Source organism: Dermacentor andersoni, chromosome 5, assembly GCF_023375885.2.
Source record: "Dermacentor andersoni chromosome 5, qqDerAnde1_hic_scaffold, whole genome shotgun sequence".
Taxonomy (NCBI): domain Eukaryota; kingdom Metazoa; phylum Arthropoda; class Arachnida; order Ixodida; family Ixodidae; genus Dermacentor; species Dermacentor andersoni.
This window is the reverse complement of record NC_092818.1, coordinates 191,324,618-191,340,094: the sequence shown is the minus strand read 5'-3', so window position 1 is coordinate 191,340,094 and position 15,477 is coordinate 191,324,618.

Below are 15,477 nucleotides of genomic sequence, written 5' to 3'. Positions count from 1 at the left end.
CCTATCCAGGTCTCTGAATGCTTCATGTAAACACGCTGCGAATAGCATTGGAGAGATCGTATCTCCCTGCCTGCAGCCCTTCTTTATTGGGATTTTGTTGCTTTCTTTTTGGAGGGCTACGGTGGCTGTGGAGCCGCTATAGATATCTTTCAGTATTTTACATACGTCTCGTCTACACCCTGATTCCGCAATGCCTGCATGACTGCTGAGGTTTCGACTGAATCAGACGCTTTCTCGTAATCAGTGAAATCGATATATAAGGGTTGGTTATTTAAGGGCTTCCTTAACGTGCACCTAAATATAAGTACACGGGTATTTTCGCCTTTCGCCCCCATCGAAATGCTGCAACCACGAATTTTTTTTTTCAATAGTGCTTCTTTTTAGATTCGTTTAACCCTTTTTTATTAGGTCCCCCGATTCTTAGCCAATCCTCCATAGTGTGTTATGAACCTCTATGGTTCATAGCATAACTATGGTTCATACCATGTGCATGTGCAAGTGCGCTGTAGACTCATGTTCTCTCTCTCTCTCTTTCACTCCCCGTAACCACTATGGTGGTTATGATGTGAAACCACTATGGTGGATTCATGCCGTAACAATGCAAGGGCCAGCGGTGCCTTGAAATAGCTGCCCCACCATAAGTCGTTGCACCGTTTTAAGGGCAACGAAGTCTTTTCTGCATATAAAGTTTCGTTCTTCTACCGATGCAGATCGTGCATCGTCTTTTGGCACTGGCACTAATTCTACTCAACAAAGCTGCAGAGCAGCGATTCGTGGCACCAAACTGCGCAAACAAAAAACGCTTGTGCAGAAACTCGATGAAGGTGTGCTGCTAGTATGAAGTAGTTACCACGTTGTAAGAGGCAATGACGCCCTAGTACAATGTTATACTGTCTTATAGGCTTTTTTTTTTATGCAGTAACCTAGATCGCGGCACGTGACATTGCCGCATTTCGCCGTCGTGGTGTTCAAGAAACCGAATTCGGAGCTTCTGCGTTTCAGCTTGCAGCTGCTGCAGGTGCATTCACACTGCACAGAGCGTTGTTCGTTCGCCTGGTTCAGAGGGGAATACTGGCGGATAGAGTCGCGCTGCAGCGGCACACGGCGTGTACTGAGAAAGCGCTTAACTAAAGAGAAAAATAATTTGACCTTTGTTATTCTTTGCAACACCAATAACTAAGGCTCTCTGGCTCTGAGGAGAGGCTCGGCCAGCCAGAGAGGAGGCTATAGAACGAGAGACTGGCAGTGTTGCCATATGGCGCAGAGTGCCGTAGCCAAGGTATAGGAAAATTGTAGCCCAAAATTAGCCAACCACACAACCAGGCCAAGACAGTTAGTAGCCAAAATGTAGCCAACATTACCCATCGGACAGTGAGATGAAGTTTTTTTATTCGCAACTAAAATTCGAACAGAAAACAATAAACTTGTTACAAAAGATACCTACAGTTGACTAGACCAAGTGACGCAGCAGAAAGCGAAAACTATCGCATTCGTAAAAAAAAAAGCGAGATCACTAGGCTATAAAAATCTTACTCGCGTTGACACATGGCCACTCAAGGAACATGTTTCAGATTACCGCACACCAGTTTATGCCCTTCATTCATTCACACCACTACTCGTACATGACAGCACTGTTAAACTTCTCCAAGAAACGCGGGCTTGGTTCAAAATTGTTGCAGCACCCGTACTCATTTAAGCCACATCGCACACGGAGTATAATTTCCAAAGTACGCACGCTTAGTTTGTTTCGATGGTCTGTTTTAGTTACGGTCACCAGACTGAAAACTCTCTCTACAGCGGCGTTTGACACTGGCAAGCACAGAAGTGCGACGGCAACTGCCGACAATTTAGGAAAGAGAGGTTCGCCTGCACTGTTAGTGAATTTCGCGACCGCTCGCCAGAATTCACTCACATTGTCACTCATAGCGAGAGACGGGAGCATCGACTGCAAAGTTCCGTACTCGCTTTCAAGGATTGATGTACTACTCGGTGCTGCAACAATGGAAATGACTCTGTGAAACGTACGAAACAGCGTGTCACGAATGCATCTGGGCCTCAACAGTTTGAATTTCTGCAGTAGCTCTAGGTTGTCAGGCAGCCTTTTTAGCAGTGATTTGATACACGCCAGAAGGTACACACGACAGCGGTCAAGCATCTGGTCCTTCTCGCCGTCTGAAAGCGAGCTCTTGTGAAAGGCGTCAGAGAAAACAGTTCCGTAGTTACACGCACGTACGTGAAGCAAATGCTTCTCCCACTCTGCAGTTGGACAAGCATGCTCCTTCAGGACCACTCTAAACAGCATCGACCTGACATGCATATCTAAATCTTCAAAAAGCTTAACTGGATCAGGATTTTCCGATTTAAATAACCTATTGACTCTGTCGAATTCCGAGATGATGGGCTGAATGAAAAGCATGTACAGATAATTTTTTTCGTCTTGGAACATTTCGTGCAGTAGTCGTGCTATATAACACCGCTCTGTGTTTTGAGCTATCTGAAAATGCAACCACAGCTCCGTCCACTGGTCGATAATGCGATTCACAGCTGCAGCAACACTCAGCCACCGAGTGTTCGCTATGCTGACCAACCTGATTGGGTTGGTCTCATTGATAGCAGAGTAGATAAGGCGATACTGCTCTCGCCGTTTTGGTGAACATGAAAACCAATTATAGCACTCCCGCACAAGAAATTCAATGTTAGCAGGAAGAGCAGCGGTTGCTTCACTGCAGGCTAGGTGGAGGGAATGGCAAGTACACTTCGCAAGTATAAGTTCTGGGTTTTCCTCTTTTAGAAGAGAATATAACGAGTGGTGCCGGCCGCACATCACGCTGGCACCGTAGGTACGTACCAATGCCAACACATTTTGTTAAATCTAGGTGGCATAACTCAAGAAAAGATTTAAGTTCCACAAACACGCTGTTAGCAGACGCGTCAGTGATAGGGATCAATCCCAAAAACCTGGTCTGAAAATCATCTGCTTTCATAGAAAAGAACCGAACGACAACGCCCATCTCTTTTTCGCATGAAATGTCCGTGCTCTCGTCGATGATAAGGGAGTAGGGCTGTTCTCCGATGTCTTCGAGTAGCATCTCTCGGAAGGTATGTCCAAGAACCTTTGAGACCAGAGCCGTACACTTGGTGCGTCCAAGCGTTACTCCGACCGCAACATTTGACTCGGGAAATGTACTTGCCAACAGTGGAGCCAAGTAATCCGCAGAGCACAGCGAGCTATGCACGGCGACATGCGCTGCCAGGCGCAGCTCTGCGATCTTCAGCTGAGTTGATGTTGGCTTCGAAGGCCCGGGCTTGAAGTGCGAGTCGATAGGCCTGGTTACAGATGCAAGCTTCATCGATTTCATATTTTGAATGTGCTTGTGCCTCGTAACATGGACCTTGAGGTCCTACACGTGCGGCCTCAGCTTGCACTTGCATGCTTTGCAGTATACCATGTCGATGGCGTCTCCGTTGCCCTCCTGTCTCGAAGGCATGATCCAGTCTATTTAAAAAAATAGTAAACTGTGAATTTATGCTATAAACCTGTTGTAGACTATAAAATTAGCTAACAGCAGATACCTTTGAAATCTGGGTTCTGCTCCCATTCTTTCTGGTATTTCCTTGGGTATTTCGCCCACTTCCCCATTGTGCACAAATGAAGAGGCGAGACAAACACACAGAGCGAGCACAACAGCAGCAGCTTTCATGCATGCATTGTTTCACTATCCAGACACCATAGTTTCACTTTCAAGCAAGCGAGCAGGAGAGCGGCTTTGGCTAAATGCGCCGTACGTAGAATCCCTAGCCAATAAAAGCCACGACATTCTCCACGGAAACACGCCACGTAGACGGAAGCAAAGAATGCAAGCAAGCCGCGAAAAGGCTGCAGCAGCTACTAATTAAACGTAGCGCTCTTCCAAAAACACGCTTTTTTACCATTAAAAATTTCAGGGAGCGTATAGCCCAAAAATAGCCACAACGCCAAATTATCTAAAAAGCAGCCAGGAAATATTTTAAGTAGCCCAATTTGGCTACAAATAGCCCAATCTGGCAACACTGGAGACTGGTGGCGACGCTGCCTTGAAGTTCTCGCACCAGCTCGCCGTCTCGTAATACATTTCGACAGCGTCTGCTGGGGTATAGTTGGTTGTTTAATAGGCAAAGATGGACTGCATTTTATTCTAAAAGAGCCAAAGACTGAATTTATAGCAAGTGCACAGAACATTTACTCCACAATCGCCACAATCGCCCAACTCCGAAAATATACATTTATATATCCGTTACGTTTCAGTGACGTACACCGGCGCTGGCGTATCGCTCGAAAACAAAAACAAAAATAGATATGAGGTTGAACAGCGCGAATAAAACAAGGACACGAGGAAACAAAAAACACAAACAAGCGCTGTGGTTCAACGTCAGATCTAAATATGAACCAACTAGCCCTCATCAGGATCTTACTAATCCAAAAAAAATTAACTTTGACTTCCATGTTCTCTCTTATAATCGACCGCTTACAGTTCAATTTTCGAAAACAGGGTTTTGAAAGAATATCTAGACGAGCTAAACTGATTTAGTGTTTCTATTTAGTGTCCCTTTAACACGAAGTGTCAAGCCGTAGTCGCGAGAGGAAGCGTAATACGAGAGTCACACGGTGCATTTTCGATCGCGATCGAATCCGACCGGGATCGAATTTCTCGGTTACTATTGGCTCCCTTGCGCAAGATGTGGGAGGGAGCAAATCGCGGCCGAGAATTCAGATCCTGATCGGGCTCGATCGCGATTGAAAGTGCGTCACACGACACCGGTATAACACGTGAGAATACCGGGGGAATGACACTTACCAGATATGGGAGATTGACTGCTCCTAGTTCGCGTGACGCTTCCTTCTAGCATTGGCCCCACCATAGTGGGATAGTGGGTGCCAGCTCCTCTGCATGCGTGTGATGATTCGCGGCCGTGTGCAGCGTTGTTGTTGTTGTTGACGACGACGACGATGATGAGGAGGAGGAGGAGGAAAAGGAGGAGGAGGAGGAGGATCATCTGTACAAATGGCACTTACCCACTGTGGGGGATCGGCCAAGAATTGGGTCGCTTGGAGAAAAATGAATTGGAAAAAAAAATAAAGAAAAAAGTAGGGGAAGATATATTCTGCTCGGTGTTCTAATTAATTATTATAATTGGCCGTTTTAAGAGGGCAGCCGACTGAAATCACTGATAAAGTGTTTCATCGCAGTGCAAACATTCTGGTCGCTTTACCTCAATGCGAAAGCTCCAAACGAAAGCAAAACGGGGACGTTCATGCTGAGGCCAAGCTTGTTTAGAGGGTCCTCGAGCGCCCCCCCCCCTTTCTTTTTTTTCTGAGGAGAATTGTCGGCATGCAAGGAGAAAGTCATCAATTGTTTCTGGTTCCCCGCACTGTATACACAAAGCAGATGCCGCCAAGCCAGTCCTGCGCGCATAGAAATTTAGTGTCGGTATGCGGCAGCGTAGCCTTGTTAATGTAATCTCTAATTTGTGTGCTGGGCAGAATTTACGGCTCCGATGGAATAGTAGGTGGTGGTAATCAGAATGCGAAGCCACACTAGATTTACGTAGCTCATTCTTCATTGTCAATCTCCTAAACCTAGCAGCAGCGTATAGACGGTTGGGGGAACGGCAGATACTAAAGGGCCACCCAGGGAAGCCTTTGCTAATGAGGTTGCACACTCATTCAAAAGGAAACCTTCGTGCCCAGGCACCCAAATTAAACGAAGCAAACGCAAATGAGACGGAGCCAAAAGATATAATGCTTGAAAAATTTTTTTGTCGCTACACGCTGTCAGCGATGAACATAGAGAGAGTGAGTCGGTGATAATAGCTACTGATGAATTACATGTGTTCCATTTGCGCAATGCTAGAACTACATCTAATAATTCTGCTGTGTAGATAGGAGTAAAATCAGGAAGTCTAATCGAATAGGATCAATTTGGCGAATGAGCAAAAAACTCCTACACCTGCCTTTTCGCTGCTCTGCGAGGCATCTGCAGCTATTATATAGCGTTGGTTTGAATATGAGTCAAGTAACCATCCAGCAAGTCATTTAGAATTCGTGCAGATAAAATCTCGCATTATTTGGGTAGATGTTATCAAAAATAATTTCTAGAGAGACAGTAGTAGGCTTTGCTGCAGTTATAGAGTTTAACATTCAAGGGCTGGAGTTACCTGCGTAAAAACCACCTGTGGCGTATGAAAACGGGGCCAATGGACATAAAAAAATAAAGTGGGCTGACTAATAAACACTGTCTGGTGTCTTCTAGAACGGCATTAGCGCAGTTGCAGAGAGGTTTGGACAGCAAGTAGATGAAGCCTACCCATTAACTAACGCACTCGCGCTTCCAGGTATACAGTGCAGCCTTCGGTAAGAATTTGGGGAGGCCGAGGTAGAGGCGGAGGGCATCCCGTTCCAGAAATTAAAACAAGGAGACGAATTGTGTAAGCGGCATCTCCAAAGAACAGAACACACCCAAATTATAATATTGGCCTGACATAGGTGTTGTATATCATCAGTAGTGTGCAGGAACGTACGCAGGATATTTTTGCGGGGGGGGGGGGGGGGGGGGCAATCCAAGGTAACTTTTCTATGCAAATGAGGGGGAGGGTACTTTACTAGTACAAATGTGAATAATGCCCACCATTTGCCATAAAGACGCGTAAAGCTGCAAAAGAGAATAGAAATAACATGTATCTCACAGGTACACTTGTGAGATACACCTCTTCTTTACTTGGCAAACAAAGAACCACATGAAATGGACTCGCGATGAAACATGCGCAGGAAGAACCTTGCCAAGAACAAGTTACCAACCGAAAGTGCACAATAAAGATTTCTAGTAGCGTTTTTTGAATTAGCTTTGGAAGGATTATAGATAAATGTATATTTCCGGAACAATCACAGTTATTTTGGACCCCTCGTTTACTGCTCTACAAAGTAGCAAAACCGACTCGAGTTGTTATTTGGAAAGTTGCGTAACGATGCGTGGTCACCAGTCCCATACAACCGCGTAGTGCGCAGGACGCCGCCAACAAGATCCCGCGCAACCTGGACGAGGCCGCGGTGGAGCATCTCACCGAGTACATGAACGAATGCTGGAAGACTGGCGCCCTCCCGGAAGAGTGGAAAACGTCCACAACCGTCTTGATACCCAAACCAGCAAACTACTAAGTGGGGTCCATCTCAGGCCAATTTCGCTCACATCATGCGTCAGCAAACAGATGGACCACGTGGTCCTGGACCGTCTCAATGAACACGTAGAGGACGGGGACGAGTTCGCCCTCTCCATGTTCGGTTTCAGGACACACCTGTCCACCCAAGGCGTACTCCTTCAGTTAAAAAAGCGGGTGATGCAACCCGGAAGTCCTGCGGACGCTCGCCGATGCCTCCTGAACCTCGACCTGAAGAAGGCCTTCGACAATGTCGCCCACGCAGTGGTGCTCGAAAGCCGGACCCAACTGGGGGTCGGAAACCGAGCATACCTATGCGTACAAAACTTTCTCACCGACCGGAAGTGCCGGATCAAAGTCGGAGAGCACGAAACTGACATTTTAGAGCTGGGGAGGCGAGGCACGCCGCAGGGATCAATCATCTCCCCTTTTCTCTTTAACGCGGCGATGCGCGGGCTCCCGGACCTGTTGTGCTCTATCCCCGGGCTTCACCACAGCCTCTGCGCGGACGACGTGGCGTTGTGGGCGGCGGCGGATGATCCACGAACTCTTCAAGAGGTCATGCAACGGGGCATCGCCGTCGTACAAGCTTATGCGGAGTCAATGGGCCTGACGTGCTCACCGGAAAAATCCGAATACCTCCTGATAAAGCCCGGCATAAGTAGCTGTCCTGGGGGGCATACCACGGTAGAGGCACTTCTTTGAAGTTAGGGTCGGATGACTTACCATCCCTGAGCGTCCCAGTATCAAGATACTGGGGCTACACTTCCAGAACACGCTGCGCTGCGAGCTCGATCATGTTACAGAAACTCCAGAGGGCGACCAACTACACATTACAGCTCCTTCACCGGGTGGCAAATCGGCACCACGGCATGGGTGAGGGCGACCTGCTTCGACTTGTGCAGGCGTACATAACCAGCAGAACCATGTACTCGACACCATATGTCAAACTCGCTGCCACAGACATAGCTAAATTAAACACAATGATCAGACGAGCCACAAAGGCAGCCCTGGGCCTTCCGGACCACGCGGCCACCGCAAGGCTAGGGGCCTTAGGCATGCACAACATGATCTAGGAGCTCTTAGACGCTCTTCACACAGCCCGAGTCCGTCGTCTCTCTAACCCTATAGCGGGCCGCACGCTCCTCCGGTAGCTCACTCTGGAGGCCATCCTCGAGGTTACAGAGTATGTGACGATTCCGCGAAAGGTCAGGGGGCATATTTATGCCCTGCCTCTACCCCGCAACATTGACCCCGAGTTCCATCAGGGCCGCCGGCAGGCACATAGCGAAGCCATTTGGCGACGCTACGGCTCGCAAGCTGGACTGGTTTACGTGAACGCGGCGAGACACCCTCGCAGCGACCTCACGACCGCGGTGGTAGCGGATCACCATGTACGATTTATAGAAGGCATAACAATCACGGCTGGCCGAGAGGTGGAAGCGGAGGAAACCCAGATCGCCATGGCCACGCATGCGGCAGCGACTGCCGTCACCAGCGATAGCAAGCAGGCCATCAGCAATTTCGTCCGCGGTAGAATTTCCCAGCAGGCGCGTGTCCTCAGGTGGCGCCTCTTAAAAGCGGCTGGAAAACCCTCGTGTGGACTCACGCGACTGTGCCCGGCAACGCGTCAGCTCACAGTTTGGCTCGAGATCTCGCGCACCGAGCCTCGTCCGCGGATGCAGATGGCGTGAACGAGGAGGACAGACACGAGGAACCCTGCGGGACATATCACAATATAGCCCATATTCATCGCTTGAGGCGTCGCACGCTCCCACCACCGGCCAAGCAACTCGATAAAACGCAAGCGGTCGCGTTTAGAATACTCCAAGAAAACACATACCCACACCCAAAGTACATTAACAAAATCACAGAGGTCAAGGAAAGCGACCTCTGTAGGCGCTGTTCACAAACAGGGACACTCACACACATAATGTGGAAATGCATCTCGCTTCCGTTTTCTTATTTCCCGGTCAGTAGAGAGACTGATGGAACCGCCTGGCTCAGGGCCGGGGACGTCGACCGACAGCTTGTACTGGTGGTCTGGGCGGAGAAGGCCAAGCAGGCGCAGGGCCTTACTTGAGCCCGATCAGGAACGCGCATTTTCTTTAATATCATCATCGTCGTCGTCGTCATCATCATCATTATCATCATCATCAGATCCTTCTTCTTTTTATTCTTCCGTCAGCGAAGAGAAGGAGGCGCGGGAATTTTTCCATCATCATTAAATTGGTCTTTTTCCCTTCCGCTACTCCACTTCACACTAATATCGCAGGCAGAGTAATTGGCGATGATTCTAACAAATAATAAACATGATGCGCAAAGGAGAAAACAGTGAGGACGGGACAGGACAAGCATTTGTCCATGTCCGTCCAGTCGTCACTGCTTTCTATCTTGCGCTCCGAGTTTACTGGCTATGGAATACCAACTAGCTAGTTCTCAAGTGTTGTGCAATCCTAGCAATATACAAAAGAAAAGAAATCCCTGCGTCTATTTCTTCAGCAGTTATCATGGCTGACACCCTATCCATTTGTTCCACTTTGTCATTTCTAAATTAATCTAATGTTCTCCAAAATTTTATTAATTGACCAACACTCGGCGCCTCGTCCATTTGGGGGGAGTATTAAATCAGCCAGCGGACGCACTTGCGGTGGCATCCCTTAAAGGGAAGTGCCTCCAGTCTTGAGCGTTCTATACTACCTTCGGCGTACACTACTGCTGCTACGTTTCAGAAAACCTTCTGTTCATGAGGGCCACGCCATGCGAATCTGTCTTATGCAACGCTGATTGTTTTTGCACCTTAGCTGTTCTTGACTCACCAGGTGGCGTTGCACAAAAAAAAAAAGAAACTTTGAGTGGCATGTACCAGACTGCATTGCTGGATACTACAGCTTAATTTTTATTCACACTAATCCAGTGTGACTCGTTCCCCTCAATGTTATTATTGCAGTGAACCTGAAAGCATGTAACAAATGAAAGGGAACGTCATCTGGAAGCTCCCTTTCGCCAGCTTCGGCTGGGCCTTACGCTTTCCCTGCTACTCTCCCTATAGTGCGTCTGCATTATAGGTTACTGCAACAAGAACGTATGTTTAATTTCTAAATAATACAATAATGTTGCCATGCTATTTTCCTATAAATTTTCTCATCATAAATAACTGTATGAATAGCATCTCTTTAACAAATTTCTTAATATTCAGATAACAGTTCAGACAATTAGGCAACGTTATTATTATTATTATTATTATTATTATTATTATTATTATTATTATTATTATTATTATTATTATTATTATTATTCATTAAAGTACTATAAATATCCTCTTAATATCTCACTTTTATATCTACAAAAGGTATTTCTGATTCTTTCTACCGCGCCCCGATTCATGGCCTAACCCCTGTAGTGGGTTGCAACGCAGGATCAACCCACCAATCAAATGACCCTGCGACCAGGCACTGAAGCAGAAGAAGATTACGCACCAAGTGTTCATCGTAGCACTGATCTTCAACGTGAAATAGACAGCCAAGGTAAAGCTATTTTTTTCTCGTTACCAAAATCAACGCTTTGCTAGGATTTGTTCGCCTCGTCACACGTTGTTTCGCTCACAGTGTTCCACGTACCACAATGGGACAGATGTTGGCCATCTTCGCGACACCTTAAACGTCGTGTTCTCCAAACTGTGGATCATCGCATTTAGGGGAGTTTGCAGTGAGGTCGCAGCAGGTTCAGCAGGAGATCGCGAAGTAACACCACGCTTAATCTGTCACGCATATTGTCGAAAAACAAAACTCATTTTGACTACGCCGCACCCATGGTTCGTTGCAAAACCTCGATCACAGTCACTGCGAACTGTGCACCGGGATGTTTGCATCGCGAAATATGATTTTGTCGAGCACTTATTCTGAGTGGATTATCAAGTCTAAATCGAAGGAGCGCAGTGTCCAAAAAGGGCTTCTGTCGTCAATTTTCATGATTAGCCATTGCATGGCGCTTAGTGTACTACTGCATCTTTTTCATGTTCGAAGCAATTTCTATATTAGCTATATTTATGACTGGCTTTCAGCTTATTGCTGCGGGTTTACTTTCACACGTGTTTGTTCAATTTTATGGGTCATCCTATTATAGGCGGGTGCGTACTGTCCCTCTCAGATTGTATAAGCGTGAACACGCTAAAGGAATAAAGGCCGCTCTTTGACTAACATCCGTTGCCAATTATCTTTTGAATCGCCTATTTTTTAACCAACAATTAGCTAGCCGGTACCACTCATTACGTTAATCTAGTCTATGGCATGGCTAGTGACTGCTTGGCAAATTATAGTTGGCAGCGTCACCCATCCTTCTTTCCCCTTTTTTTTTTCTGTAATATCGACACTCTGCTATCGTAAAAAAGCTATGTGATGCCATACGAGGCATAAATGTTCACCGATACTGTTTTGCCGCAGTGCGGCAATGGAAGCTGCGTTGGGGCAGTTACTGTTCGCTTTCTCCGTGAACCTGTACAAGCAGCTTCTCAACGAGGACAGCAAGGCCAACGGTAACAACCTGCTGTGTTCGCCGCTCACCATCGCGGCAACACTGGGAATGACGCTTGCCGGAGCCCGCAACGACACCGCCAAACAGATCCGAGATCTTTTCGTCACAGGCGTACGTTTTGACCCCATCCGCGTGCTACTGACCGAATAAGAAGCGATATTGTGCTAGCAACATTGCCTGCTCACGCGTAGATTGGGACAGGATGTTGCTGGTGTCTGCGGTGTTTTAGTATAGTTGACTATGCAGCAGTGGTTGGAGTATACTGGTATAGGCGATAGGAGAGCCCGTATGTTGGAGGAGTACCTCTCCTCTAACGCATGCGCTGTGCCTTGTAAGTGCAGTGGTCGTACGCTGTAATGCAGCTGCGGCACCGGATAGGACGCAGGATGTCTCGCGTAGACGCCTAGCAGTTGCTCAACGCGCAGCGCCTGCGTTCGACGCCTGTCGTTACAGAGACAGAGAACAAAGAAGCAGTCTGCTGTACTTGTAGGAGGGGGAGGCTCAGCTGGAGGCATGCCTGAAAAAATGATGACGAGGAGGAAGTTTGCCGAGGCAAAGAAATTCATGTTGTAATACTTTACGTTTTCTTTTGGATTCAACCACCGACCTTGGATACTGCAATGTGGGGAGCAAAGGGGCTAGGGGGAATGGCAATAGGGTGAAGTGCACACAGCATGAAATGGGTGATGAAATCCGCCTCAGTTTCAGTTCCAGTTTATTATTATTTACATACAATGAATGGGTAAGAGACAATATACAGACAACGGTCCCAAAGTCAAAGACTGCAAAGGGACCCTCGGTTGATAAAAACAATGGAGAAGCGTATGAAAGATGAGCAAGCTAGGTAAAAGAAACAAACACAATCGCGAAATATACAACATAGAAAAATTAAATAAGCGAGAAGAATTGTCAGTATGCAAGCCTGTGGTGCATAAAAAAATTGTCAATACATATAAATGGCAAATGTAGTGCAATGAACGATGTAAACTTAGTTAAATATGCAAAACATCTTAAGGGCATGACTAAATGCACGCCTGCTTCACCTCCGCCGAGGGTCGGCCTGGTGTAGCCCTATCTCCAGGAGCGGCCCACGTATGATGGGTGCTTAACGCCTGCTTCACCTCCGCCGCGGGTCGGCCCAATATTGCACTCTCTTCAGGCCGACCCACAGCGGAGGTGAAACACTTGTAACGAAGAAGAGTAGCCGCCTGCGCCACAGCATTATCGCCACCGGCATGAGCTCGTGGTTGCTGTCTTTCGCCGAAAGCTTGTGACAGCTACCCGTTCGCGCCCGTCGCTAATAAATCTCTAAGCAAGTGGTGGAGGTGCGGGGTTTCGACCACCCGGGAACTTCGGAGTCGCACTCTACCCCCCATCATGCCCGACGACGCACGCACTCCTCCAGCTCCTCCAACGGCGCCGGCCACCTTGGTTTGTGCCGGTGTTTTGCGTCAGCGAGATCCCCCTATCTTCTCCGGCACAGATGACAAAGACGTTGAAGATTGGATCTCGTCTTATGAGCGAGTGAGTGCCCATAACCAGTGGGACGACGTTACCAAGTTGAGAAACGTCGCATTTTATCTTACGGACGTTGCGAAACTATGGTTTCTAAACCATGAAGCCGACCTCACTTCGTGGTTGGTCTTCAAGACCAACTTTACCCAAGTTTTCGGTCGGCCTGCAGTAAGAAAGCTTCGTGCAGAACGTTTGCGCACACGAGCCCAAGTGGCCGGAGAAAACTTCACAAGCTACATTGAGGACATTGTCGACCTTTGCAAACGGGTGAATGCGTCGATGTCAGAGGAGGAGAAGATAAAACATATAATGAAGGGTATTCAGGACGACGCATTTCAAATGTTATTATCGAAGAGTCCTCACACTGTCGCTGAAGTGATAGAATTGTGCCAGAGTCACGACGAGTTGCGCAGGCAACGGCTTCACACCCGACGTCCCACCCCACTCGCCGACTCTCTATCAAGCCTTGGAGTCGACGACAACCATGCTGCTCTCTTCGTAAAAATCCAGGAATTCGTTCGCGCAGAGGTCGCCCGCCAGCTATCTTTGATATCTTCTGTCCAGGAACCACCCCCTGCTTTGCATCCTACGATCCGCGACTTCATTCAAGAACAAGTCTCTCAAGCCGTTCCTCCAGCCGTTGAGCAGACACCAGTCACGGCTCCTTACGCTGAAGCAGTTTCCCGATCTCGTCCACAAACGCCCCTGCCGCCCTCTATGCATCGACCACCGACATTTTTGCCGCCATCTATGCCGCTTCACGACCGCCGGCATTTTCCTCCTATGCCGCTTCCCGACCGACAGCATTTTCCGAATCCTCAACCGCGACTCGGACCTTACCCCCACCAGTGGCGCACCTTCGATGACCGCCCAATATGTTTTGCTTGCGGTGGTGCTGGTCACGTGGCGCGCCATTGTCGTCGTGGCATGCTTCCTCTTCAGAACATCCGGCGAGCGCCACCTTTCCCCGCTCCGTTTTCCTCTTCGCCTTCCAGCCTTCCTACCTCTTCCTTTTCCCCTGACCGCCCAACCGCCTCTACTCGCCGCTCACCATCTCCCCGTCGTCGCTCGCTTTCTCCGATGCGGCGTCGTCCCGTGTCCACCGAGCAGGAAAACTGATGGCCGCAGTTCCCGAGGCACGAACTGCGTCCACGTCGCAATGCCCAAGTCCTCGTCCCTCTCCAGCCAACGTCATTGAAGTCTCTGTCGAAGGAATCGCCGTCCTGGCACTTGTAGATACAGGAGCCGCCGTATCCGTAATTTCCGCCGAACTCTGCCGCACACTACGAAAGGTTTTGACGCCTCTCTCCGACTTCTCCCTTCGAACCGCGAACGCTCAAAATATAACGCCTCTCGCTGCCTGTACTGCTCGCGTCTTCATTCAAGGTCTACTGTATACCGTCGAATTCGTCGTGCTGCCCACTTGTTCCCATGACATCATATTAGGCTGGGACTTCCTTGCAAATAATAACGCCGTTATTGACTGTTGTCACGCCGAACTCGAACTTTCTGCACTTCCCGACGTCGAGCTTTTCGAAAACGACCCTTCCAGTGTTAAACTGTTTGTGTCCGAAGACAATTCCGTCCCTCCACGCTCTTCCCTGCTTGTGCCTGTGTCGTGCGCCGCTGTTTCTGATGCCACTGTTCTCTTTACGCCCTCTGAGCTGTTCATTCGCCGCCGATGTTCTCCGCTGCCCTTAGCTCTCCTTACTCTTCGCAATAGCGTCACGAAAATGGTCGTCGACAATCCCACAGCCTGCCCTTTAGCTTTATCTCATGGTGAATGCCTAGGCCTTGTTCAACCGGTCGACACCTTTTGCATCTTTGACACTCCTGCCGTTTCTACTTCTGCGGGCCTTGGCGCACTTACTTGTGACTCTGCGATTGATCAGTCACTCATCGACGCTTTCCACTGCTCCATCGACGATGGCACGTCATCTTCAGAACGAAGCCAGCTTATTGCTCTCCTGCAGAGGTTCAGCGCTTCTTTCGACAGCCATGCTTCCGGTTTGGGCCGCACATCGACCGTTTTTCACCAGATAGATACCGGCAGTCATGCACCTTTACGGCAGCGCCCTTACCGAGTTTCCGCCTCTGAGCGCCGTGTCATTGACCATCAGGTTGCTGACATGCTCAAGCGTGGCGTTGTGCAGCCTTCCAACAGTCCCTGGGCATCACCGGTCGTCCTCGTTAAGAAAAAGGATGGCTCTATTCGATTCTGCGTCGACTACCGACGTC